This window comes from Papio anubis, chromosome 1 (assembly GCF_008728515.1).
Source record: "Papio anubis isolate 15944 chromosome 1, Panubis1.0, whole genome shotgun sequence".
Classification (NCBI taxonomy): domain Eukaryota; kingdom Metazoa; phylum Chordata; class Mammalia; order Primates; family Cercopithecidae; genus Papio; species Papio anubis.
In genome coordinates this window covers 179,722,233-179,734,833 of record NC_044976.1, presented here as the reverse complement: position 1 = coordinate 179,734,833, position 12,601 = coordinate 179,722,233, and the positions used below count along the sequence as shown (strand labels likewise).

Sequence of the window (12,601 nt, the reverse complement as noted above, 5' to 3'; positions counted from 1 at the left end):
CCCCATTTTACAGATGAGGAAACTGAAGTTCATAGAAGTTAAGTTACTGTCCAAGTAAGTGGCAGAATCTAGATTCAACCCTAGTATATTTTTCTCTAAAGGCCAAGAGATTAGCTACCACGCCTTATGCTACATTGCCTCACCTGAACACTCATGCTATAATTTACACTCACTACCTGTATTTGTTTCTGGCACAGTCTCCCCCAGAACCCCAGAATACCAGACCAGCACCATCTAATGGAAATATAATGTGAGCCATGAATATAGGCCACATTTATAATTTTAAATTTTCTAGTAGCCACATTTTTAAATATAAAAAGAAATGAGTGAAATTAATTTAAATATTGTATTTAACCCAATATATCTAAAGTATTATCATTTCAACATGAAATCAACATAAAAATTATCCATGAAATAACTTACACTTTCTTTTGGACTAAGCCTTTGCAAACTGGTGGGTGTTGTACGCTTACAGCCTGACTTAGATCCAACTGTCCACATTTCAATTGCTTAATAGCCATATGTGGCCAGTCGCCACCAAACCAAACATCACGAGTCTAAATTCATAATCCCAACACTCTTCATAATCTTTGGAGCTCTTTTTAAAAGTCTTTCTGAAGATAGGAACAGAATTGACAAGGTAAAGAGCCTATTTTTAGTTATTTGCTTTAGTTCAAGAAAAGAAAAGAAATAAACAATAGATTTCACAACTTCCATCTACAACCAGTGGTCAGCTTAGTTGCCGAAGGTCAGATGAGAAGCAGAGTGATGGAATCCACATCATTACATAACATGTGTCAGGTGTTCGCATGCTTTCCGAGGGAGACTGAACACAATATGAAGATCAGAAAGCTGCAGATCCCTGACCAGAGGGTGGCTCATGAATCCAGCTCACAAGGAACACCAGCAGAGCTATAATTAACTCCCTCCCAGTCCTTGCTCTCCTTACTGTCACTCTCACCCCTGCCCCAGTTTGAAAGGCAAGGTGTGTGAGCCAGGCCAAACCAGTATACGACAGACCCCATCCTCCTCACATCCAGAGGGCAGAAAGAAACCTCAACACCTCCTTTCACGCCCAGCCCCTTGGAGAATCATCTACACCAGGAGTTCTCAAACTTTTATGCACAGCAGAATCACCTGAAGGACTTGTTAAAACTCCGATTCTGTGCCTTACCCCCAAGAGGTCTGAGGTGGGGCTGGGGAATGTGCATTTCTAGCAAGTTCCGAGGCTGTTGATGCTGTAGGTCAGGGGATGATCACCCATTGAGATCCCAAGGTTCATCCCTAAGTTATCAATATATCACTCAACAGCAAGAACAAATCTAAGAAAAGCACAGTGCCTTTTTCACTCTTGATAAAAATAAATGTGAAATAGTTGATGTGTTTGGCTATTTCTCCCCTGCCCTCCATTATTTCCTCTAGTCCAGGAAGGAAGGAAGCAATCATAATGGAGAGACAAAGACGAAAGGGAAAAAAGTATAGGGGCAGGGAAGCTGGTAGGAAATAGGGAGATGGACAGAGATAGATCACCAGAGTTCAGGATGGTGGAGAATGAGGCAAGATCTGTGCTCAGGGAGGAAAAGGGCAGCACAGCCACCTCCAGGCCCTTCAGCTGGGCCTGATGCACAGACTGGGGACAAGCTTGCCCCTCTTTCTTTTCAATGAAGCCACAAAAACATCTTACACAGAGATTGTTTTCCTCTTTGCTTTTAAGAGAGGAAATCATGGTTGAATGCTATGTGACAGTGGGCAGTTACAAACCACAAGAGGCTTGACATCCCCATTCCGGGCCCCATATAGTGCTTCACTCCCCCTCTGCTTATGTGTGGGCTTTTTAAAATCTCTAACCTTTCAGGGTGCCTGGGTTTTAAAAGGAGAGGCAGTGAGACTTGCTGAGTTGCAAGCAGCTGGGAATTTGGAATGCATCTTTGGAGATACACACTGAGCCTGGCTCAGAACTTCCAAGAAAACTCAGTGGGAGGGGAGGAAAAACAACGCAATGACATGACGCCTTGCAGGGCCCGCCTCGGCCTTACTGAATTGCCCAGAGATTGCATTCCAGCTGCACTGCGGTGACCCAATGTTCCAGTAAACAAGGAGGGGACGGGATGGAAGGACCTCAAATCAGGCTACCCTGGAGCTGTTAAAATAGAACACAGGGGCCTAGCAGGGTGGGGCATGGAGACTGGGAGGCCTCTGTGCTCATCCTGGATCAGCAAGGCACATCCACGAGGCCCACCGGACACATGTATACACATATTCACTTCTGATGGGACTGGGACAAATACCAAAAACCCACGTTCGAGCCTCAGAATGGTCAGAAACTGGTGAGCTCTTTAGGATCCTTCCTAGGAATCTCAGAACACAAAGGGTAAAGTAAGGAGACACTGACTTAGGCCAAGCCAGGCCACTGACTAATGGCGCCATGCTCTAAGCAATCCCTTTGCCTTCCAAAAAGACAAACTGAACCACAGCAGACAAGCACAGTCATTGAGTCCATTTCCCCATTTGATACCATAGCATGGAATAGTTGACTGATGATCCTATGACTCCTCAAGCTTATCCCATCCCTCCTCCCTTGCCCCACACCCTTCTGTTTTCTCCTCTGTATCCACTTCCATTTCACCAGTCAGCAAATGAGCCTATGTGACAATCAGAGGGGTTTAGTAGAAATATGAGGAAGATGCCCTGGCTCAGACAGCACAGCTATGGAAGTTCCTTACCTGAGTGTCCATCTGCCTGGGGTAACTTGGGGCTTTGTAGCCCAAAGAGCATATATAGCTTGCCCCTCCCACATAAATGTGCGAGTGATATTCTATATTGCTCTATATTCTGTATGTCTAGGTGACCCAAGACTTTATCATCCACACTGGGACGGCTCTAAGAATTAAAGGCAGTGCTCTTGAAAACAATTCCAGGACAAAGACATTAACCAGGACATAGGGCTGCCTGCATGATGAGGGGACTATTTACCATCCCGGACGTCCCTCCCACATTTCTCGACCTGCCCTGCTTCGCAGATGACATATTTTTACTATGTCTGACCTGTCCTTCCTCTTTACTGGTTTTAGCCTATATTCCTTCATTTTCTTATATAATAATCACATTCAGGCAGTTATCACACCTCTATTTTGAAGTGAAAAAAGGTGAGTTTTGAAAATTCCGTATGTAAAAAGCTGTAAGACCCCTGGCCGGGCGCGGTGGCTCATGCCTGTAATCCCAGCACTTTGGGAGCCTGAGGCGGGCGGATCACAAGGTCAGGAGATCGAGACCATCCTGGCTAACACCATGAAACCCCATCTCCACTAAAAATACAAAAAATTAGCCAGGCGTGGTGGTGGGCACCTGTAGTCCCAGCTACTCGGGAGGCTGAGGCAGGAGAACGGCGTGAACCCAGGAGGCAGAACTTGCAGTGAGCCGAGATGGTGCCACTGCACTCCAGCCTGAGAGACAGAGCAAGACTCCATCTCTAAAAAATAATAATAATAATAAACAATAAATAAATAAAAATTTTAAAAAGCTGTAAGACCCCTTCATTAAGGCTCTGAGTGGTGTGTTCCAGCAGCCTCCAGGAGCTGGTTTTCAATTCCAGAGACTGGCTACCTTCTGAACATTAGTGTTCAGTGGGTATTGTTGGTGTTACTCATCAAATAGCCACATCCCAGTTTCTGGAGAAGCAAAACAGTGTGAAAAATGGTGATCCTTGCTTGAGCACTCAAAGCAGGGAAAAGGCTTTTTCATGCTATTTCCTTAACACTAATGGTAACAGGACTTGCCTCCTCTCCGTCTCTCCAAAGTGCTTAAAGCATCGTGCATGTTTTCCATGTTTACAACCACCCTACAAGGTTCCAGTCATCCTCATTTTACTGACTGACACTCTAAGTTGAAGCCAGAAATGGGGGCTAGCCATATCTTATCCAGATCTATCTGGTTCCAAAGCCCATGCTTGTGCTCCATCAGGCTGGGCATCTGCTTTGCAAACCCAGCTTGACCTTGGAATAACCAGGCATGGACCCTTGTTTATTTTTCAAGCCTCATTTTTTTTTTCACCACTGATTGTTCCTTTCCATTACAGCGGATGATATCATACTCCAGCAAGCCTTATCTAGTATACACCAAGACTTGAAGCAGCCCCAGAAAAGTGCTGTGCATGATAGGGCTTGGGCTGGAAGTCTGGCATTTCTGTAAGTCACCTAGGCTAAAGTCCGGAGAGGCAAGACAAGTATGAGATGGTGGGGGCTTGTGGGGTGGTGCACAAAAGGTTTATTGACTTAGAAGATAGCGGTCTCCATGAGCAAGACTGGATGCCAAGCCAAGCTCTCTTAGGCAAAGCTTCCTCCAGGGCAGGACTCCATGTGTGGAAATAAGTAGCACATCTGCCTATGGTTGGGAGTAAAGTCTAGTGAGAGAGACTAGAACAGGGCTTTAATTACCTGTTCTAAGCACCTCTTCTCATCTCAACTGACTTACCTCTGACCACTCTGCCAGGTGACCACTCTGTAAGGTAATTCTCTGGCCTTAAATGACCATATCTTACAATACCTGCTCTCCATCCTCTCCCCACCTTCCCTACAAATATATAGTGGTGGACACAGGAGTGTGGACTTAAAAGTCAGACATTCCTGGGTTTGCTTCTTATTAACTGTGTGACTTTGGGTATGTTTCTGAACTTCTCTGAGCCCTGGTCGCCTCATCTATAAAGAGGAGGATAATAATCAGGCTTTTACAGACTTGTTAGAATAATTAAAATAAAGCTATAATTTGTCTTATGTAGCATGGGCACTAAATAAATGTTTATTGTTGATACTACACCTGCTGCTGTTGCTTGAGATTGGTGTGAGTTCTCCCTCCAGAGTCCACTAGCCCTAGATCAATAGAAAGAGAGAATTTTAGGGAGAGGGACCTTAGCACTCATCTAGTCCACCTTCATTTGTGAAGAAACCCCAGGTTCAGAGGTGCTTAATTGCCTTGTCCCTGATTATATGCCTTACTAGTTCCAACCTTCAAATAAGGATGTTAGTTCACTGGAGTGGTAGAAAGAGCTCTGGCTTTGGAGTCAGGCCTATGTGAATTTGAATTCCACTTGCCAGCTTGGTGACATCAAACAAGTTACTTGACCTGTTTCTGCTTCACTTCCTCACATGCAGCCTTGGGACGACAGAGCCAGCCTCACAGGATGGTGGGGAGGACTAAGTGGGATATTGCACACCAGGTGCCCAGGGGCATCTGTCACTTGCTGGTGCTCCTGCTGGTTTCCTCATGTCATTAAAACCTTTCAGGGCCACTTACAACAGGAACAGCCCAGTAGAAGGAAGTAAGTAGAGTTTAAAAACCATACTGGGCTTTGCCTAAATGTTGAAATAGGGACATTTAGGAATAACTTTTGCTTACCAATCCGCAAATGCCAACTTTAAAGCAGAGTTTGGTAGACTGAACAGGGAAGAATTCCTAGTGGCAGTGCCAAGAGCAAAGATTGGAAGATCATCTGCAGGCTGAGCTAAAGTGAGGGAGTGGGACGTAGGGAGTCAGGGAAGAGGATCCTGAGGGTTTGCAACTCATCATTAGAATATCTTCTAAAACAATTTTGAAAGCCCCCGTAGTTTCCAGGCACAGATTATATTTTTAATTAGCAACACAAAGTGGGAGGTGGCTGTGAGATGGGTGGCCATTCTTCAGATGCAGCCCCTGCAGTGGTTTTGAAATGAAAAGCATGGGCATATCTTGCCACATAAAATGAGTTCTGATGGGTGGATTTTCCAAGATGAATATGAACAAGGGCACTGAGACATTTCGCAGCAGGCTCAGCCCCTGAATGATCCAATTACAGGTTTTGAAATGGACCCAGAGGCAGAATTTAGAAAACCAAACTGGAAAGGCAGAGGAGAAGTAATTTGGTAACTAGACAAATGACTGATTCCAAAAAGTCCTCTGAGGATAAGAGGGTTTGGAAAATGCCATGTAGGCAATTTTCAAATGTCGCATGGGAGCCAGGATTGACTTTTCTAGGGATAATTAGGGTGATTCTAGGGGTAATTAGGGTGAGGTTGATTGGGGTCTGAGAGAGGATTACTGTATTGTGCTTGCAATTCACTCAGATACCTGGGCAACCTCTGCAATGGAGCGTAATGAGAAGTACCATCAGCAGAAGCAGAACTGTGGCCCAATGTAATAAACATAAACAGTAGAGAAATTGTACAAAACTGTGATATTCTTAAGAACTGGATCTAGGTTTTTGTGACCTTGTATTCCCAGTGCCTGGTGGAGGGTATGCATTCAAAACAAAAACATTTAATTAGTAAATTAATGGCTTAGGTTGTCTTTTAAGATAAAAAGTTCTCCAGGATAGAAAGTATTCAAGCAGAAAGTATTCAAGTATTAGCAGCAACTGTACAGAGGTTTTCACAAATCTTTTAGATGTGCCTGATAATTACTGGCATTCTTAGCAACCCTAAGACTCTGGCTGTTTATCACAGTGCACTAACTCTCTGAGATAATCGGATCTGAGCTGAACACTGGGGTCATGATGCAAGGGACTAAGGGAAACAAAGCAAAGATTTGTGAAGGAGGACTAACCAGTCTAACCTTCTATTTTCTAATTGAGTCTGTGGTCTGAAATACTTTTTTTAGGCAAAATTAGATTTGCACCCTCACTACCCCATGGGTACAGATCACTCCCGAATTTTCTACCTGCCCTCTCATGTCCACTAAGGCTGAAGCTGCTGACTGATCACAAACTCATTCCCTCTTCTTCCTGGGCAAACATGTATTTCACAGCTTCTAGTCTCCCTTGAGTTAAATGTGGTCACACACTTGAGTTCTGACCCGTGGAATCTGAGCAGAAGTGATGTGTGCCACCTCCAGGTTTGTGATAAAAGCCTCCCACTTGCAACCTCACAAGCTCTTTCCCCATCTGCCTGTGGGATGCCGATGCTCAGGGCAACGCTGGCAGTCATGTGTTGAAGATGGCAGAGCTATGGCTCCCTGGATTCCCCCATCCTTCCCACGCATTAGACTGGTGGGACAGAAACAAACTTTTATTGTGTTATGCTGTTACAGCAGCTCACATACCTTAACTAACATATTTACCTGTCTTTGTCTTTTTTTTTTTTTTCTGTGCGATTTCCTCTCTGAAGTTATAAAGGACTGAGAGAGGAGGGTGAGGATGTGACCATGGTCAGAAGACACAGTTGAATGGTGAAGATGGGCCTCTCTCAAGTGGCTTTACTCTCTTTCCTCTGCCTGGGGTGTTGGTTTGGGTGTCTCCCTCCTAATGCAGAAGTATATGTAAGGGAGCCAAAGCTTCCTAACAGATGAGCACGTGGTGGGGTGTCAGGCCCTCTCTTCCCTGCTGCAAGTTCACTTGTCATCTCCTAGCTTTCTGGGCACCAGCTCCTCCACTCTTTTTCACAGCTTGTGGAAGGTAGGGAAGGAAGGCAGGGATGCCCTCTTTGGGCTACAACCATGAGACTAAAGGCCTTAGTTTTTCTAGCCTCCTTCTCCTCTTCTGTGACTCTCCAGCAACCTCAGACACAGAAATGATAACACAAGGAATCTTAGGTATAGGCTACAATAAGAAAGCAAATTCTAGGCATCTGGCTTAGTTGGAGTGTTGCTTTGGCTACTTTAATTTTCCCTCAGTCTTGTTTAAAGTTTTTTGATTCTGGATTCTTTCTGTTAAAGGGCCAAAGTTCATTGTTTCCTTGCATAGTCTTTTTTTTAACTAAAAAAAAGTTTAACTGGATAGTAAGTAGGGACAGTGGGAATCTTGTTCATCCATTCATTTTATTTTTATTTAATTTTTTTTCCTTCCTTGCATACTCTTTTATGTTGTCCTGCCTCCTAAGTCTACAGAAGACACTAAGAGTCTGTTTTCTCTTCCTTTGTTGACCATGACTTCCCTTCTGTACAAAACCAAAGCCTCTCCCTTTCCCTGAGATGTGGAGTAAGCTAATTGCTCCATTTGCCCTATATTTTGCCCAAACTATTAAACAGGCAGATTCTAAATGATCTTGATTCCATTTACAGTACCGATATTCTGCTCTACAATTTTTGGACATCTCCCTAATTGACCCTTCCTGGGAAGCCCACTCTAGCAGGGCCTGTTATACATCCCCTAATATCTGTCTTCCTCCTACTCCTTAGCAGGAGCCCCATGGCTAACCAGAACAAAAACTACATATGATAGATCCCCTTGCAGGCCAGCGTGGCCATAAGACTAAGTTCTCATCAATGGAGTGGAAGTAGATGGCTGGCCAACAGCTTGGATCATGATACAAACTTGGCAATGGAAGCCATGCTGGGCAGAGTAACAAGATAGAAGTAACTTGGGTCCCTGACCCTCCCTTTTAGCCAATCTCTAGACTTCCATGTGAAAGAAAAATAAGCCTCAAACTTGCTTGTCCCTATTACTTAGGGTTTCCTGTCACTTACAGTTAAATTAATTCTATTCGACTACCCTACTTTCTGATATTAGAAGTTATCCCACCTTCCTTCCATCTGATTTTCTTCATTCCTTCTTTCCTCCATTTTTTTTTCTCCTTCCATCCCTTCTTTCTCTCTTCTAAAATAACATTGTGTTAACTCAGCAGGGATCTTAGTTGTTATCTCACTCAGGCCCCTCATTTCAAAATGAGGAAATCGAGGACCCCAGAGTGGGGAAGTGACTAAGCTGATGAGGCCTGAACCAAAGACTCAAACTCAAACCTCCTGACTCTTTGGCCCTGTGCTCTTACTACACCACCTGCCCTGGCTCCTCTTGGCATACAATATCTCCCACAAGGATACAGTGTTTTCGGTTCTCCTTTCTTCTAGGTCAACTTAAACCCATAATAAAATAATATTTACTTTTTCAGCCTTGGTGGATGAAGAAGTAGGAAGACCTTAGGTTAAACTACTTTTTCCTTTAGTGTAAAAACTGATTACAGGCCATTACCAGGCTTCTGTACCATTTGGTCACTTCTTCCCCTCAGAGGACACTGCTCTTGAGGGTGGCCTCAGGTCTAGAGGCTCTAGGGAGAATTCAGGTGTCAGCCCATAGCTGCCCCAAGGGAGAAAGGGCAGGTGGCTACTGCTAACTGCTTCTGGCATGGGTGGCACCCAGATGATACAGGTTTTTGGTGACTGGGTCCTGACTCTACCTGGCCTTCCATAACAGCTCAACCCCTCCTCTGAGCTAAGATGCTGCCCTGGATCATGCACCTGGGCTCCCATCTGTCCTCTCTGCAGAGTGAGCACCCTTTCCCACTGTCCATGGAAGAAGATGTTTCCCCATGATGGCATGGTAGAGGGAGTGCCGGAAAGGAAAGAATGTCTGCTATCCCATTTGTCTTAAACTGATGCCAGGCACAGTGGCTCACACCTGTAATCTTAGCACTTTGGGAGGCCAAGGCAGGCAGATCACGAGGTCAGGAGATTGAGACCATCCTGGCTAACACAGTGAAACTCTGTCTCTACTAAAAATACAAAAAATTAGCCAGGCTTGGTGGCATGTGCCTGTAGTCCCAGCTACTCAGAAGACTGAGGTAGGAGAATCACTTGAAACCGGGAGGCAGAGGTTGCAGTGAGCCGAGATTGCACTACTGCACTCCAGCCTGGGCGACAGAGCGAGACTCTGTATTGGGGGGAAAGAGAACCTACTCCATAAAACAAAATAAAACAGAACAATATTTTAAGCACAATGCCTACTGGACCGACCAAAATCAGGAAAGCCAATGCCCTGACACTATAAACCTCCATCCATTCAGGAGATGCTAAATTCCTGTCACCTGAGCATTCGGCATTGAGCAGAACAAACAGGTCTCTGAAATCCTGGAACTTGTCTTTCACTGATAAGCTATAATTATTCAAATAAATGCCATAATTGAAAATAGCGGTAGATACTACAAAGAAAATGTGCAGGGCACTGTAACAGAGCATATTTAGAGAATCTAATTTGGGATTGGAGGGGGTTAGGAAGGAACATTTAACTTGAGACATAGAAGACAAGAAAGAACTATCCAGATGTTGAACATTTCAGACAGCAGGAATAGTTGGGGTAAAAGCCTCGTGGTGGAAAAGCAGATAAGAAAGTCTAGTACAGGTTGATTATCCCTTGTCCAAAATGGGACCAGAAGTGTTTCAAATTTGGGATTTTTGAATTTTGGAATATTTGCATATCCATAGTAAGTCTAAACACAAAATTCATTTATGTTCCAAGTATACCATATACACACAGACTGAAGGTAATTTTATACAATATTTTAAATAATTTTGTGCATGAAACAAACTTTTGACTGTGTTTTGACTGCAACCCATCATATAAGGTCAAGTGTGGAATTTTCTATTTATGGTATCTTGTCAGCATTCAAAAAGTTTTGAATTTTGAAGCATTTTGTATTTTGTATTTTAAGGTTAAGGATCCTCAACCTGTATAGCAAAGGTGGGTGGCTGGAGACTGAGGCAGAACCAGATCACATAGGCCTAATGGATCATGTTGAAGACTTTAGATTTCACCTAAGAGTGAGGTAAGGATATGAAATACACACACACACACACACACACACACACACACACACACATACATATTTCTTTTTGAGATAGAGTCTCAATCTGTGCCCAGGTGTAGTACAATGGTATAATGTAGGCTCACTGCAACCTCTGCCTTCGGGGTTCAATCGATTCTTGTGCCTCAGCCTCCCAAGCAGCTGCTATTACAGGCATGCGCCATCACACCTGGCTAATTTTTGTATTTTTAACAGAGAGGGGGTTTACCATGTTTGCCAGACTGGTCTCAAACTCCTGGTCTCAAGTGATCCACTCGCCTCCACTTCCCCAAGTGCTTGGATTACAGGCATGAACCACTACGTCTGGCATGAAAGATTTTTGACTGCAGAGTGACCTGTTGTGATTTTTATGTAAAAGATGCTTAGAACCTACTGTTTCTGGAGAGGTGCCACCCAGTTAACACAATGAAGCAACCAATCAATCAAAACATCCTTTAAAAATATTTCACAAGTCTAGCTAATAGGAAGAATGCATCCCTCCTATTCACTGGTCGTGAATTAAGCCGTAAAAGAATTCCATGTAGGTTCCCAGAGAGAGCTACAAAATTTGCATTCTAACTCCACTGCCAAAATCAGCAAGGCAAGAACAGTTTTTTAGAAGTATCAGGTCCCAATTTTAAGTGGACAGCCCAAGTGTACATGCAGACAGCATGGTTTTATTACACTAACCAGGAAAAAGAGCTAAACACTAACTACAACAAAACAAAAATTATTGTCCTTGTATGGGACAGATTCCAAGATTTAATTGCTTGATATCCAATAATTCTTTATGGTGGATGAATCATACAATTTCCTGAGAGTTCATTTAAGTCTAATTCATTACAGTGGCCCATGAGGAACTCATGCTACTTGGAAGTAGACATTCCACACAAGTCTTAAAAATGTTTTGCCCAAGCTGTGATGGCTCAACTTGAAATATTCATGCCATTCTAGCAAATTTTGGAGTTTTCATTAAGCACAGATCCTAGCAGGTCACCTGTATTTAGAAGAAGCATGATTTCCTTCCACATCAGATTATTGGTAGGTTCCTTTGTTGCTATAACACATGTCCTTCCACTCATTTATCTATTTTCCCAAGCATATACATTTGTCTTTAATTAGCAAAATAGAACAGCTTCCTGGAAGTCTAACTTCAACTCTCAAGTCATACCTAGCTGAAGTTATTATATTTATTAAGCATTTAGTTAAGAGTCTGAGAAACATGATATCTATCTATACCTCTAAATATTTTAACTTTTATTGTCAGATTAGCCTGGACTACCTACTATCTATAAACTTGAACCTCATTACCTTACAATCTCAAATAAATGCCTTTACTATATTTATGTTTCTGTGTAGGGGGGTTGGCTTTTATCAAAAAATTCATGAGAACTAACCTTATGAATTCAACTTTTTTGTTCACTGTGAGGTTGATATAGAGAACCTTATATCACTTAAGACCTCCTCCTCTTAGATAATGAGAATTATTCCATATCAATCCTTCTGTCTTTTTCTTTCTTCCTTTTTGTTTCTTTTCCCTTTCTTAATCTCTTTCTATGACTACCATAGTCTCAGTCAAGTTTTATATTTAATCCCAGCTACTGCTTTGCCTCTTATGGTGTCTGGAAATTAGTTTTCTCTTTCTTAATTGTACATCTCCATTTAAAATCTTTACTTTATTAATCTGAATGTTTATAGTTCATGAAAAAAGTCATTTAAAAAGAGGATGCAAATAAACTAAATATGTTTTTCTTATGTTCCAAAGTATTTATCTGCCTTGGATGGATGGTGAGTTGTGAGCACATACCAGCCAACAGAAGATTGGATAAAAGGTTTGATCTACAACAAAAACACAACAAACCAAAAATGATTGTCCTTGGATGGAACAGACTCCAAGATTTAACTGGTTGATATTCAGTAACTCCTTATGGTGGATGAACCATACCATTTCCTGAGAGTTCATTTATGAATAATTCCTTCCAGTGACGCATGAGAAAGCCATACTACTTGGAAATGGACATTCCATTCAAGCCTTGCAAACATTGTATGAGTCTAGCTAATAGATTCAGAATGATTCGAGG

General features: G+C 42.8%; 1 long non-coding RNA gene across 1 annotated transcript in view; it reads left to right on the top strand.

Annotated features, from left to right (window-relative positions):
- The window catches only part of LOC110741750, a 61,882-nt gene extending 49,514 nt beyond the window's left edge, over positions 1 to 12,368 (top strand). The window contains exons 3-4 of the long non-coding RNA XR_002518569.2: positions 10,389 to 10,502; positions 12,286 to 12,368. This is a non-coding gene — a long non-coding RNA (uncharacterized LOC110741750). The remainder of the gene's footprint in view (positions 1 to 10,388; positions 10,503 to 12,285) is intronic.
- The last annotated feature ends 233 nt before the right edge of the window (positions 12,369 to 12,601 follow it).